Source organism: Entelurus aequoreus, linkage group LG17, assembly GCF_033978785.1.
Source record: "Entelurus aequoreus isolate RoL-2023_Sb linkage group LG17, RoL_Eaeq_v1.1, whole genome shotgun sequence".
Taxonomy (NCBI): Eukaryota; Metazoa; Chordata; class Actinopteri; order Syngnathiformes; family Syngnathidae; genus Entelurus; species Entelurus aequoreus.
This window is the reverse complement of record NC_084747.1, coordinates 6,333,996-6,347,151: the sequence shown is the minus strand read 5'-3', so window position 1 is coordinate 6,347,151 and position 13,156 is coordinate 6,333,996. Positions and strand designations below refer to the sequence as shown.

Below are 13,156 nucleotides of genomic sequence, written 5' to 3'. Positions count from 1 at the left end.
AGGTCGGTAGTACTATTTTGGATGTCTCTTAAGAATGGATTGATATTCTTGATACACTATAATAGATGGCCACATTGCAGTTATGGCTAACTTCCGAGGGCCGCTTGTAACAGTGAATATATATGAATATAAATGTGAGGAACTCGCATGGCTGCAGTTTGTGTGTCCCCAAGATGCAAGAACCAGGAGGAGGATGTGCAGGTAAGATGATTTTAATTAACATAAACAGAAAATAAAGCAGTCTTGCAGAGTTGTTCCAAACATAGAAGTCTATCATCGAGCACTGAGGAGTGCTCCAGCGAAAACATAAATAGACCTATGCTGATTGGCAGCAGGTGTGGACCGGCTGCCAATCAACGGCAGGTGAGGAGAAAACAGTGCTCCGCGGAACAGGAAATTTAACAAAATAAGAGCACTGACCGGAAGTAATACAAAAACCAAGGAGACAAACAGAAATGAAGTGACCGATCGTCACAGGATCCCCCCTCAAGGAACAGATTCCAGATGTTCCCTGGAAACAAGAATGGAAAAAAGTCCAAAACTGACGGGAGGGTGGAGGGAGGAGTTGGTGGAGGGTCGCCAGGCCAAATGTCCTCGCAGCCAGCGAGGGAGATTCAGGTGGCGGCGACGCGTTGAACGCCGCTGCCACTGGCGAGGTGGGCGACCACGGAACGGCCACATTAGTGGCCGACAAGGAGGAGGTCGCGCAGCTGGCGGCGACGATGATGATGACAGCGTCGTCGGTGGATCCGCTGCCGACGAAGAAGGTGGCGGCACCGTGCAGAGTCCCGCCGGTGACGCGGAAGACCTCCGCGCCGTGAGAAGGCGCGCCAGAAAAGATGTCATCGTGGGCGGAGTCGTCGACGATGAAGCTGGTGTCATGGGCGGAGTTGTCGACAATGATGACAATGAAGATGGCGGCGCCCTGCAAAAGCCCGCCAGAGATGTGGTCGTGGGTGGATCCGCTGCCGACCATGAAGATGGCGGTGTCGTGCGGAGTCCCACCAATGATGGAGATGGCGGCGCCGTGCGAAAGCCCGCCAGAGACGATGATGTCTCCGTGGGAGGAGACGATGGCGGGGATGACAGCGGCGTGTGCTTGGCTGCACCGCTGCTGGTAGTAGCCCCCCCTCCAGTAGGCGGATGCCAGACGCCGTTCACCACTGGGAGAAGGAGTTCCGGGTTGTTGATGTCCCCCGGTGCGAAAACCAGGGACGGGCGGTAGGGGGCCAGGAGGAGGGAAAAAGACACGTCCCTAGCCGAGTCCCAGCAGGAGGCCAGGAGGGACATCATGGTGGGCTCCACTGGAGCCTTCGCCGGACTGGCAGGACGAGCGGGTGCTGGAATGAATAGCAGCCGTGGTGCAGCTGCTGGAAGCTGCCTAGGAGCAGGAACGGGTGCTGGGCGCTCAGCCGGTGTTGGTCGTCGTGGCGCCGCGACCGGCGTAAGACGCGGGGCTGCGACCGGCGTGCAACGCGGTGTGGGAACCGGAGGTCGACGCGCCGGCACAGGCGATTGCCGTGGAGCCGGGACAGGACGCACAGCAGGCGACGGGGAAGATGGCGGCGGTGGTCGCGCCGGTCGGAGAGCCGGAGCCGGCGGCCTAGCCGGGAGGAAGGAAGGCGGCGGTGGCCGCGCCGGTCGGAGAGCCGGAACCGGCGGTCGAGGCGGAGGGAGAAGGTCCGAGCCTGCTGTGGGCTGGGACCGCACAAACCTGGCTTTCAAGTCCTCTATGAATTGTGCGGTCCAGAACGTCGGCTGTGCGTCGCCGACAGGGGTTCTCGCGAGGACACAGCATTCTGGCTCGATGATACTGTGAGGAACTCGCATGGCTGCAGTTTGTGTGTCCCCAAGATGCAAGAACCAGGAGGAGGATGTGCAGGTAAGATGATTTTAATTAACATAAACAGAAAATAAAGCAGTCTTGCAGAGTTGTTCCAAACATAGAAGTCTATCATCGAGCACTGAGGAGTGCTCCAGCGAAAACATAAATAGACCTATGCTGATTGGCAGCAGGTGTGGACCGGCTGCCAATCAACGGCAGGTGAGGAGAAAACAGTGCTCCGCGGAACAGGAAATTTAACAAAATAAGAGCACTGACCGGAAGTAATACAAAAACCAAGGAGACAAACAGAAATGAAGTGACCGATCGTCACAATAAATGTATGATTGCCTCATGATAGTATTATTAATTATAAAATATATTATTGCCTGTGCATTGAATTATTAAATATATTTTACATACAAATTGATGAATAAATTGCTTTGCAATCATAACTCAAGGTGACAAAAAAATATTTATGTATTTTTGTTTACATAAATAGTAATATATTTCTTGCGTGTACAGATAATATTAAAGTTTAAAAGATACACAATTTAATGCAGTACATGCATTTTTTTGTCAATGTTGAAAGAACAAATATATTTAGTAAGAAAGATTAAGACCTAACTACATAAATTGTGGCGGGCCAAATATGGCCCTGGGAGAAGCACTGTATAAAAAAATAGTGATGCAAATTATAAGACAAATTATGTCTAATTATTATAATAAAATACTTAATAAAAAAGTACAATCAATTAAATTAAGTAGTGTTGGCAAAATACAATAATGTATCATAAATACTTACATAATAAAATATATATGTATATATTTTTATATATACATACATATATACACAACATACATACATACATATATTATTAATTAGATTAAATACAAAATGACAGTGGTATGGACCAAATAAATATGTGTTTAATTGTACTACATATACTTGTGCTCTTATAATAAATAATTTAGGAACTTAATCAGATGACAGTTGTAACAGATCATGTTTATCCGCCAGTTATGTCATGCAATTTGGATTGCTTATGATTTCAAATCAATAGAGTTGTCACATGAACTGGGAATTGATTTGACCTCGGCAATATTGTGTTGGGTTTCATTTAAAATCAGCGGGGATTATACCAAACCAACAAAAAACATGCACGCAAAAATACATCCCTCTTAATCCCCACATATGAACAAAATCAATAAATGAAAAATGCCACCAAACAGCGCCCACACAGAGTGTGTGTGTGTGTGTGTGTGTTTTTGTACCAGTGAATCCGGTGCGACACTCGCAGCGGTAGTTGTTGGCTAACTGGATGCATCTGTGTGTGCCCCGCGGGTCGCAGGGGTTGGATAGACACTCGTTGACGTCCCCCTCGCACCGCTCTCCCACGTATCCTGGTGGGCAGATGCAATGGTAGCCCCCTACCCCGTCCACACATTTCCCGTGGTTAAAACACTTGGGCTCTTTGGTGACGGGATCGGCAAACGGGGTGCAGTCATCGATGTTGATCTCGCAGTTCACGCCTAGTGTAGGCACAGGAAATCGGGAACAATTTTGGCATATTTTGCAGGATAATTGAAGAGTGAAAGAGAGGAAAGATGACAGGGGGATTTTCCTAATTAATTAAGTGAGGAGAGGATGGCGAGTGGTGTGTGTGTGTGTTGGGCCTGCTGACCTTGGGTCCCTCGGGGACAGGAGCATTTGTAGGTATTGATCAGGTCAATGCAGGTGCCCCCGTTCTGGCACGGCTGGGAGAAACACTCATTGATCTCGTCCGAGCAGTTGGTCCCTACGAAGCCTGGCATGCACTGTGACGCCAAGGAGGAGGAAGAAAAAGAAGACGAGAAGGGAAGAGTTCAATCGATGGCTGACATGAAACAAAGATTTTGATTACCTGGCGTTTTTTCCCCCCTGGTCTCTATACTGCAAAGACCGGCCTATCCTTTATTGAGGGGAGATTAACATTTCTAGAGGTGGATGCTGTTTATAAATAGGCCTGTTCATTAGGACTGTCTTGTGTTTATTGCACTAAAAAATGTATTTGATCAACTAAGGTAGCTTTTAATTTTAAATACAACATATTTTTGATCTAATGGAGGCTTGCACAAGGGCACTACTACCCTCCTGTATCTGTACCAAAAAAATTTAAATTATATGTAAAAAACATTATATACATATTTTATACAAATATATACAGTATATATATGTATGTATATATATATATATATATATGACAAAAAAGTAGAATTAGTATTGTTGCAGTTATAATAATGATATATCAGTAATTTCATTACATTCAATGGTACCTTCTTTTTTGTTATAATACCCTTCTTTACTGATTGGCAAAGAGGAATCACATGGTTCTAATATGCAATGGGGCTGCAGCTATTGAATATTCTAGTTATCAAGTAATCCATCAAATAGTTTGTTCGATTAATTGAATACACCATATAAAATAGTTAAAATAAACAAAAGTTTTTTCTGCTTGCAATAACCTTCATTCTTTTTTTTAAAAAACAAATTCACATCAACAAAAGTAGGATAATAAAAAGTAAAATATAATAAAGTTATTGATATAGATAATCATATATATATATACATATATATACACTACCGTTCAAAAGTTTGGGGTCACATTGAAATGTCCTTATTTTTGAAGGAAAAGCACTGTACTTTTCAATGAAGATAACTTTAAACTAGTCTTAACTTTAAAGAAATACACTCTATACATTGCTAATGTGGTAAATGACGATTCTAGCTGCAAATGTCTGGTTTTTGGTGCAATATCTACATAGGTGTATAGAGGCACATTTCCAGCAACTATCACTCCAGTGTTCTAATGGTACAATATGTTTGCTCATTGGCTCAGAAGGCTAATTGATGATTAGAAAACCCTTGTGCAATCATGTTCACACATCTGAAAACACTTTAGCTCGTTACAGAAGCTACAAAACTGACCTTCTTTTGAGCAGATTTAGTTTCTGGAGCATCACATTTGTGGGGTCAAATAAACGCTCAAAATGGCCAGAAAAAGAGAACTTTCATCTGAAACTGGACAGTCTATTCTTGTTCTTAGAAATGAAGGCTATTCCACTAAATTGTTTGGGTGACCCCAAACTTTTGAAAGGTAGTGTATGTATATATATATATACATATATATATATATGTATATATACACACACTCATATATATATATATGTATTATATACATAAATATACACACAGGCCAAAAAAACTGAGCATAGCTTAAAAACAGGTAATAAATTAGGGTGAGAACCAAGTTAAACAAAAAGGCAAAGTATGATCATTCATTAGAGCAGTCACTGACATTCAAATAACCAAAGACGAAAGCACATTCTGCAACAATTTCACACAAAGAATTAAACAGGCATTCATTGAAAAAGTTGTGTTTGTTATTTGGACAACTCATTAGGATTAACATGCAAACTGCATATATGCGAAAATGTTCTCACATGCACCCATGTGTTTGAATACAACTTTTAATTAAAGTTCCGGGCACTCCATCCAGTTCGTATTTAATAAGTTGTATTAGTTACACTCATTTAACGATTAATCGAAGCTTTTTCTAATCAAATGAATCAATTAATCGTTGCAGCGCCTCAAGGCCGTTTTGACCCAAGTTTAAAGTGCCAATTAAGTTTCCTTCAATATTTAATCTTGCACTGGTTCCTCACCTTGCATGAATATCCTCCCAGAAAGTCCGTACACGACGCTCCGTTTTGACAAGGGTTGGGGGTGCATTCATCCACCTGCTCTTCACAGTAGCTTCCGGTGTAACCAACCTGGCAGCGGCACCGATGGACGTTTCCTGCATCCAGGCACTGGCCTGAGTTACGGCACAGATTGGCGACATCGACCCCTGTAGGCACAAGCTCGGGTTGTTAAGTTAAGGAGTTGAAAAACACATACACCAGAAATGAACGGCTTTACCTCTCTGTTTGGCTGCAACCTCGCAGGAGACGCTCGGTATGTCGCAGTAGACCCCCGCCCAACCAGTCTGGCACTCGCAGCTGTAAGTGGTCCCCCTTTGCCAGCAGGTGCCCCCGTTCTTACAAGGCGACGAGTCGCACCAGCGCACCAGATTCTAACGTAGGGATATGTAACATTCAATAAAATATGCAATAAAAAATGAAACACTGTAAACTAGGGGTGTAACGGTACGTGTATTTGAATTTAACCGTTTCGGTACGGGGGTTCCGGTTCGGTTCGGAGGTGTACAAAACGAGTTTCCACACGGACATATTAAGTAGCGTAACTCGCGTTGTGTAAACAATGCACATTGAGGCACAACACACGGCATGCTAGCAGCTAACGGGCTACGATAGACTGACCATACGTCCTCTTTTCACCGGACATGTCCTCTTTTGCGGAGCTGTCAGGGCGGAGTTTCTTAAATGCCTCAAATGTCCGGCATTTTGAGTTAGGGTTGCAAGTATTTTCAATGTACGTTCAGGGTTAAGAAGGGGTTAAAAACAAAACAAATTGTGCGCGCAGCAGCATTGGTGAGGGAGGGGCAGAGACAGAGAGAGCGAGAAAATTATGATAAACGCGCATTAAGTGGACCCCGACTTAAACAAGTTGAAAAACTTATTCGGGGGTTACCATTTAGTGGTCAATTGTACGGAATATGTACTGTACTGTGCAATCTACTAATAAAAGTTTCAAAAGCGTTGCCAGGCCCTGCTTTTTATGCATAGATTTATCAGATTTAATTTTTTATTATCTACAGCAGGGGTGTCAAAAGTGTGCAGCCCACAGCTAATGTTTTAAAGGCCCACGGCACATTCTAAAAATACTATTAAAATAAACAAAAACATAACAAAAGTGAAATAAAAAAGCTTAAAGGTTACCGGTAAATGTCATTTAGAAAAAGTTGCAATGTTGACTAATAAAACAAAGCTGTTTTTTTCTTTCAAACTGTCATTGCTCAAAACATAATATTGAATCAAAATCAATGTTCAGTGTTTCCCACATTCATTTATTTGTGGCGGCCCGCCACGAAAGAAATACGTCCGCCACAAATAATTAAAAAAAAAATTTAAAAAAAAAAAAAAAAAAAAAAAAAAGTTTTTATTTTATTTTATTTTTTATTTTATTTTTTGTCCTCTCCAGCTTCTCAGGCAAATCATACAGTTGATGTAGATGCCCATATCGGCTGTTCAGATTTACTTTACAAAAGAGAAGTGTAGGATACTTCTCTTGTTGCCTTATTTGTATTTGACTTTATTAAATGTATTTATATTAGAAACACAACATGTGTATATAACAAAGGGTGCAAAGTCTGCAGGCAGTAGGAAACACATGGTTAAGTGTAGGGAGTAAAACTGATGGCAGTCTAAAGTTCAAGATTTTTGGAGCTCTTTGTTCAGTGGATCAGATGTTTGATGAAGCTCTGTGTCTATCTACCACCACTACTGTTTTCTGTTTATTTGTTACTGACTGTGGCAGGACACCTCTGCCTCTGTTTCACTTTATGTTGCTGGTAAATAATATGGTTGTAGTAGCAGGCTAAAGTTAAATTATTTAGTATGCACTAATTAAAGGGGCAGAGCTTTATGAGACATTTTAGCTTTTATATTTTATAAGATATATTTTTTGTAAGAACCACAATTAATAAATATATTTCAGTGAATAACATATTGTTCAAATATGTACATAAAGTGTTGTAATTATATTGTAAAATGGATGGATGGATGGATGATGGACGTTTAAAACAAAACTGTAATTATTAATTAGTAAGTATAAATTTTTTTGAGCCTTTTTAGAGAAAATCATATCATTGTAGTAAATTATGCAAATTACTCGATTATGTCATGGTGACCACGCCCACAGCCACGCCCCCACCACCACAGGTATCTTGGCAGTTTATGGGAAACACTGATGTTATTATGAATTATTGACCTATCCAAGGTTCCGATTACTTCACATCAAATATTCTACTAAGAAAAATATTTTTGGTGGAAGATTTTGCAAATTTGGAAAATAAATAACCCAAAAATTTATATTTTGTTGTTTTGTTACTGTACCGAAAATGAACTGAACCATGACCTCTAAACCGAGGTACGCACCGAACCGAAATTTTTGTGTACCGTTAAACCCTTACTGTAAACACACAGTTCAGTACACTTACCTGACAGTTGAGTCCCGTGTAGCCGTGAGGACAGGTACACTTGTAGGTGCCATAGCTGTCCTGGCAGGTGCCGCCATTCAGGCAGGGTCTGGAGTCGCACTCGTTGATGTCGTGCTGACAGTAGCTGCCGGTGAAGCCAGATGGGCACAAGCAAGTGAAGGTGTTGATGCCGTCCACACATGTCCCGCCGTTAAAACAGGAGCTTCAGATAAAAAAAAGAAGCGAAAAATTGATTCAAAATACATAATCATAATAACCTAAAATAAGTTCAACAAGCCCATACAGTTTAAAATGCAGTCAATATTGAAGTGAAGCTGTTGTAATAGAGTATTTCACCAGAGGGGGCAGCAGTGGACAAGAAAAGCTTTGTGCCATACCTCTCTGTGCAGTCAGGGGTGTTGTTTTCACAGTGGATTCCACTGAAGCCTGGCGGGCAGGTGCAGGTGTAACTGTTGACACAGTCCGTGCAGTTGGCTTCGTTCTTGCACGGGTTGCTCTCACACTCGTTGATGTCTTCGTCGCACGTGTTGCCTCGGAAGCCCGGCTGGCACGTACACAAGAATCCGTCCACCTCGTCCTCACACAGGCCTCCGTTGCTGCACGGATCTGAAGAAAGGGAAACGTTTTTTTGATTGTGTTTAAGACCTGTTTCAGAATGACAGGAAGACAGACAAGAGAGCTTACTGGGCTTGCAGTCGTCAATGTCGGTTTCACAGTTGCGCCCGGTGAAGCCCGGTTTGCAGCCGCAGCGGTAACTTCCCATGGTGTTCTGGCAAGTAGCGCCATTACGGCAGGGGTTCTTCACACACTCTTTAATGTCCACCTCGCAGGTTTGCCCTGAAAATACGTAGGGGGGACACACAATTAATAAGAAACCATCCAATTAGGAACTCCTCCTGTAACTCTTATTTCTAACCACTGTGATGCAGCATATTAGCGTACCTGACAATGACAATGAAATGATCTTCCACTCAATGGCAGAAAGCACATCATTAACATGTGTATGTTACTACAGTACCTGTTGCCATTCATACAACTTTTTTTTTTTTTTTTACAATGTTTTCAATTGAAAATATGTGCCTTGGCTCAAAACAGGTTGAGGAACATTGTCCTATGTATAGTACCTGGGTGCGTTATCTACAAAAGGGAATAATCGCTGGTCAAAAAACAGCTGTGGTTGTAGGCAACTTCCCGATTTGACGTACAGTATCATGAATGGTCAGCATTCAGCAGCTCCCGCTGCATGTGCTTTAAACTGTTGGTGTTGGTGTGAAACTCATGTGTTACAATTAGAGATGTCCGATAATGGCTTTTTTGCCGATATCCGATATTCCGATATTGTCCAACTCTTAATTACCGATTCCGATATCAACCGATACCGATATATACAGACATGGATTTAACACATTATTATGCCTAATTTTGTTGTGATGCCCCGCTGGATGCATTAAACAACGTAACAAGGTTTTCCAAAATAAATCAACTCAAGTTATGGAAAAAAATGCCAACATGGCACTGCCATATGTATTATTGAAGTCACAAAGTGCATTCTTTTTTTTAACATGCCTCAAAACAGCAGCTTTGAGGAGGTTGAGGTGGGCGGGGTTGTGGGGAGGGGAGGGGGTAGCGGGGGGTGTATATTGTAGCGTCCCGGAAGAGTTAGTGCTGCAAGGGGTTCTGGGTATTTGTTCTGTTGTGTTTATGTTGTGTTACGGTGCGGATGTTCTCCCGAAATGTGTTTGTCATTCTTGTGTGGCGCATATTTGTAACAGTGTTAAAGTTGTTTATACGGCACCCTCAGTGTGACCTGTATGGCTGTTGACCAAGTATGCCTTGCATTCACTTGTGTGTGTGAAAAGCTGTAGATATTATGTGATTGGGCCGGCACGCAAGGGCAGTGCCTTTAAGGCCCGTCCCCAATATTGTTGTCTGGGTGGAAACTGGGAGAAATTCGTGAGAATGGTTGCCCCGGGAGATTTTCGGGAGGGGCACTGAAATTCGGGAGTCTCCCGGGAAAATCGGGAGGGTTGGCAAGTATGACTGGGAGACGCAACTGCTCTGTACTTCTCCCTACGTCCGTGTACCACTCCATACAGCGGCGTTTTAAAAAGTCATAAATTTTACTTTTTGAAACCGATACCGATAATTTTCGATATTACATTTTAAAGCATTTATCAGCCGATAATATCGGCAGTCCGATATTATCGGACATCTCTATATATAATATTAATATAATGTATACATAATTAATGATTATTTTAATTAGATATTAAGACTGTATAATGCATATGTTCCTTGACTTAAATGTAGAGTATATGTAGAATATATTTATATTATTTATATATTATATATATAATATATTATATTATTTATTATTATTACTGTCTATTGTGAGCGAACTGTGGTGCTGAATTTCCCCCAGGGATCAATAAAGTACTTTCTATTCTATTCTATTCTTAAGTAGGAGTGTAACGATTGATTGATACATCGATTGTGTCAACACACATGGTCTTTTTGTGTTGGTTGCAGTTTGTGCCTTGAGTGGGAAAGGTTGTTTGGATTGGTTCATAAAGGTAAATGCTGTGCAAATTTCAATTGTTAAAACCCTTAGTCATTCACCTGATATACTCAAATTGTCCACATGAGGGTAGCAAAGTTGCAGTTGATTCGACAAACATCTAATTTAAATGAAACTGTAGATTTCTTGTTAAACTTGTGACGTCTGGGGGCCAAACTGAAGATGTCGGCGGGCCATAATTTGGAAACCCCTGATATAGCCGCTTATCAATTAGGCCTCATTAGAAGATGACATCATTGTTGTGTTTACCTTGCCATCCTTCCGGGCAGACGCAGGAAAAGCTTTGATAGTCCTCAGACTCCTGACACACTCCCCCATGTTTGCAAGGTTTGGAGCTACAAGGGGCCATGACACTTTCACAGTTCTCTCCTGTAACAAACACATAATAACAAAAAATCCTAATTACAAGGTATGCTCCACTTGAACCGTGTGACATCGCAAAGCAGTCGTGAACTCGGTAGATAACCCGACGAAAGAAGACCATCTTTCAATCGGTGCTATCGCAGGATTTTCTCCGGGTTCCGTCACTATTAGAGGCCTTTCGGAGACATTTCCCTATCTTTTTCCACAACGCACGTCTCGTACAGGAAGCAGTCTGTGGCTTCCGGCCATTGTGAGGACATTTGCTGTTCTGTGAGACGGGAAGCAGGCAAACAGGAAATGTGTCAAGCGACCTGTTCCCACCCGAGCGCAGGCAGAAGACTTTTGTCCTCTGTGAGTTGTTCCAACAAAAAAAAAAAGACGACTCAAAATGAAATACAAGAACGCCGCTTCCCATTGCTATCTGCTCAAATAACATACGAGATGTCATGTAAATGTTTCCCAGCTCTCGTATCGAGGGATGCGTGTATCACAGGAGGTCAAAGGTTTGGAGACGTAGAATGCTGAGGAAGTTTTGCTGCGGATCTTTAATGGAAAGCTGTTGAAATTAAGGCTAATTTTTTCTCCTGTTTTTCCACTAAGTTAAAGAACACTAGTGCAGGAAACAGCCCTTTAGTGGAGAAATGCCAGAACTGAGGTGCGTGCGGGGAATAACATTTTCATACCAGTGTAAGGCAGGATACAGTTGCACTTATAGCCTGCCACGTCGTCCATGCACGTCCCCTGGTTGAGGCAGGGGTTGGAGGCGCATTCGTTGATGTTGGTTTGGCAGTTTGGTCCTGCCGTTGCAAACAAAAAGAGCTCGTCTCACACACACATTTAAAAACAGTGATGGTACTGTAGGTGTGTGTGCAAGACACACTGACCAGTAAAGCCTGCGCGGCAGGTGCAAACGTATCCGCTGGTCATGTCTTTGCACGTGCCCCCGTTCATGCACGGATTGGACTCGCACTCGTTGTTGTTGATGTCGCAGTTGTTGCCGCTCCAGCCAGAGTCGCACAGGCATTTATATCTGGAATAAAAAAAACAGGATAAAATAACACATATGAGGCTAATGTTCAAGAAAAAAAGTCTCAAATATGCAAGACTGAAATTTTGTGTGCTTTTATTTTTTAGTACATATAGAAAGGACGCGCAAACTGTGATAAAGGAACAATTGCGCAACAGCTGCGTTCTAACGGCCTAATTTACTGAAGGTTTGCGTGTACTAAAACACGTGCAAACTTGATACAACACGCAAAGCTGATCTACTAAACATGTGCAAAGTGGATTGTGTCTGTTAAATGTGCAGAAAAATGCGTGCAATCCATTTTGCGTCTCTGTCTTCATTAGTATGCAAAATATTTGCTAATCAGCAAATACTGGGAGGAAAAAGATGCAAATATAATTATTTAGCACACACAATGTGATTTATCAACACTCATCACCATTTTGGGAGCACTGTTTTGCAATTTATTTAGCATGTGTCAGAAGTAGTCCCACACACGGCTGCAGGACCAGACGATGGCCAGAGGATCCTCTGTCCTTTGTGGGTATGTCAACATTTTGGACTGACAGAAATATAAAATATTAGTCATATCGTCAATTAAGCAATTTCCTTTTATAATTGTATAGCTGCTGGATGACTTTGGTTAGAGTGTTCGACCTGAGATCGGTAGGTCGTGAGTTCAAACCCCGGCCGAGTCATACCAAAGACTATAAAAATGCGACCCGTTACCTCCCTGCTTGACACTCAGCATCAAGGGGTTAAATCACCAAAAATGATTCCCGGGCGCGGCCACCACTGCTGCTCACTGCTCCCCTCACCTCCCAGGGGGTGATCAAGGGTGATGGGTCAAATGCAGAGAATAATTTTGTGTGTGTGACAATCATCGGTACTTTAACTTTAACTTATGGGGCTGATTAATGAATTAAATTGAAGCGTTTTGTCGTTTGCTGGCGTTTTTTTTAATGTTGTTAGTTTCTTTAATTAAGGAAATTTATAACTATAATATATCTCCAATATGAAAAGACGTTATGCATTTTCTTGCGTTTGAGTCATTGCAGGGGCACGAATGCGCTGGTATTGCGATCCACAGCTTTGCGCACAGAATTAAGTTTCAGTGTGCATATGTTCCTGTTGTCTAGATTGCGATTCAGAAAAAGTGTCACAGATGATAGATATGTGCTGCTGGCTCAACACATCTCACACAGGTAGGAGGAGCATGATACCAT

The 13,156-nt window shown here is 42.3% G+C and overlaps 1 pseudogene; it reads right to left on the bottom strand.

The window, feature by feature from the left end:
• Nucleotides 1-13,156, bottom strand: part of LOC133632209 (neurogenic locus notch homolog protein 1-like) — an 82,905-nt pseudogene that overhangs the window by 19,749 nt on the left and 50,000 nt on the right.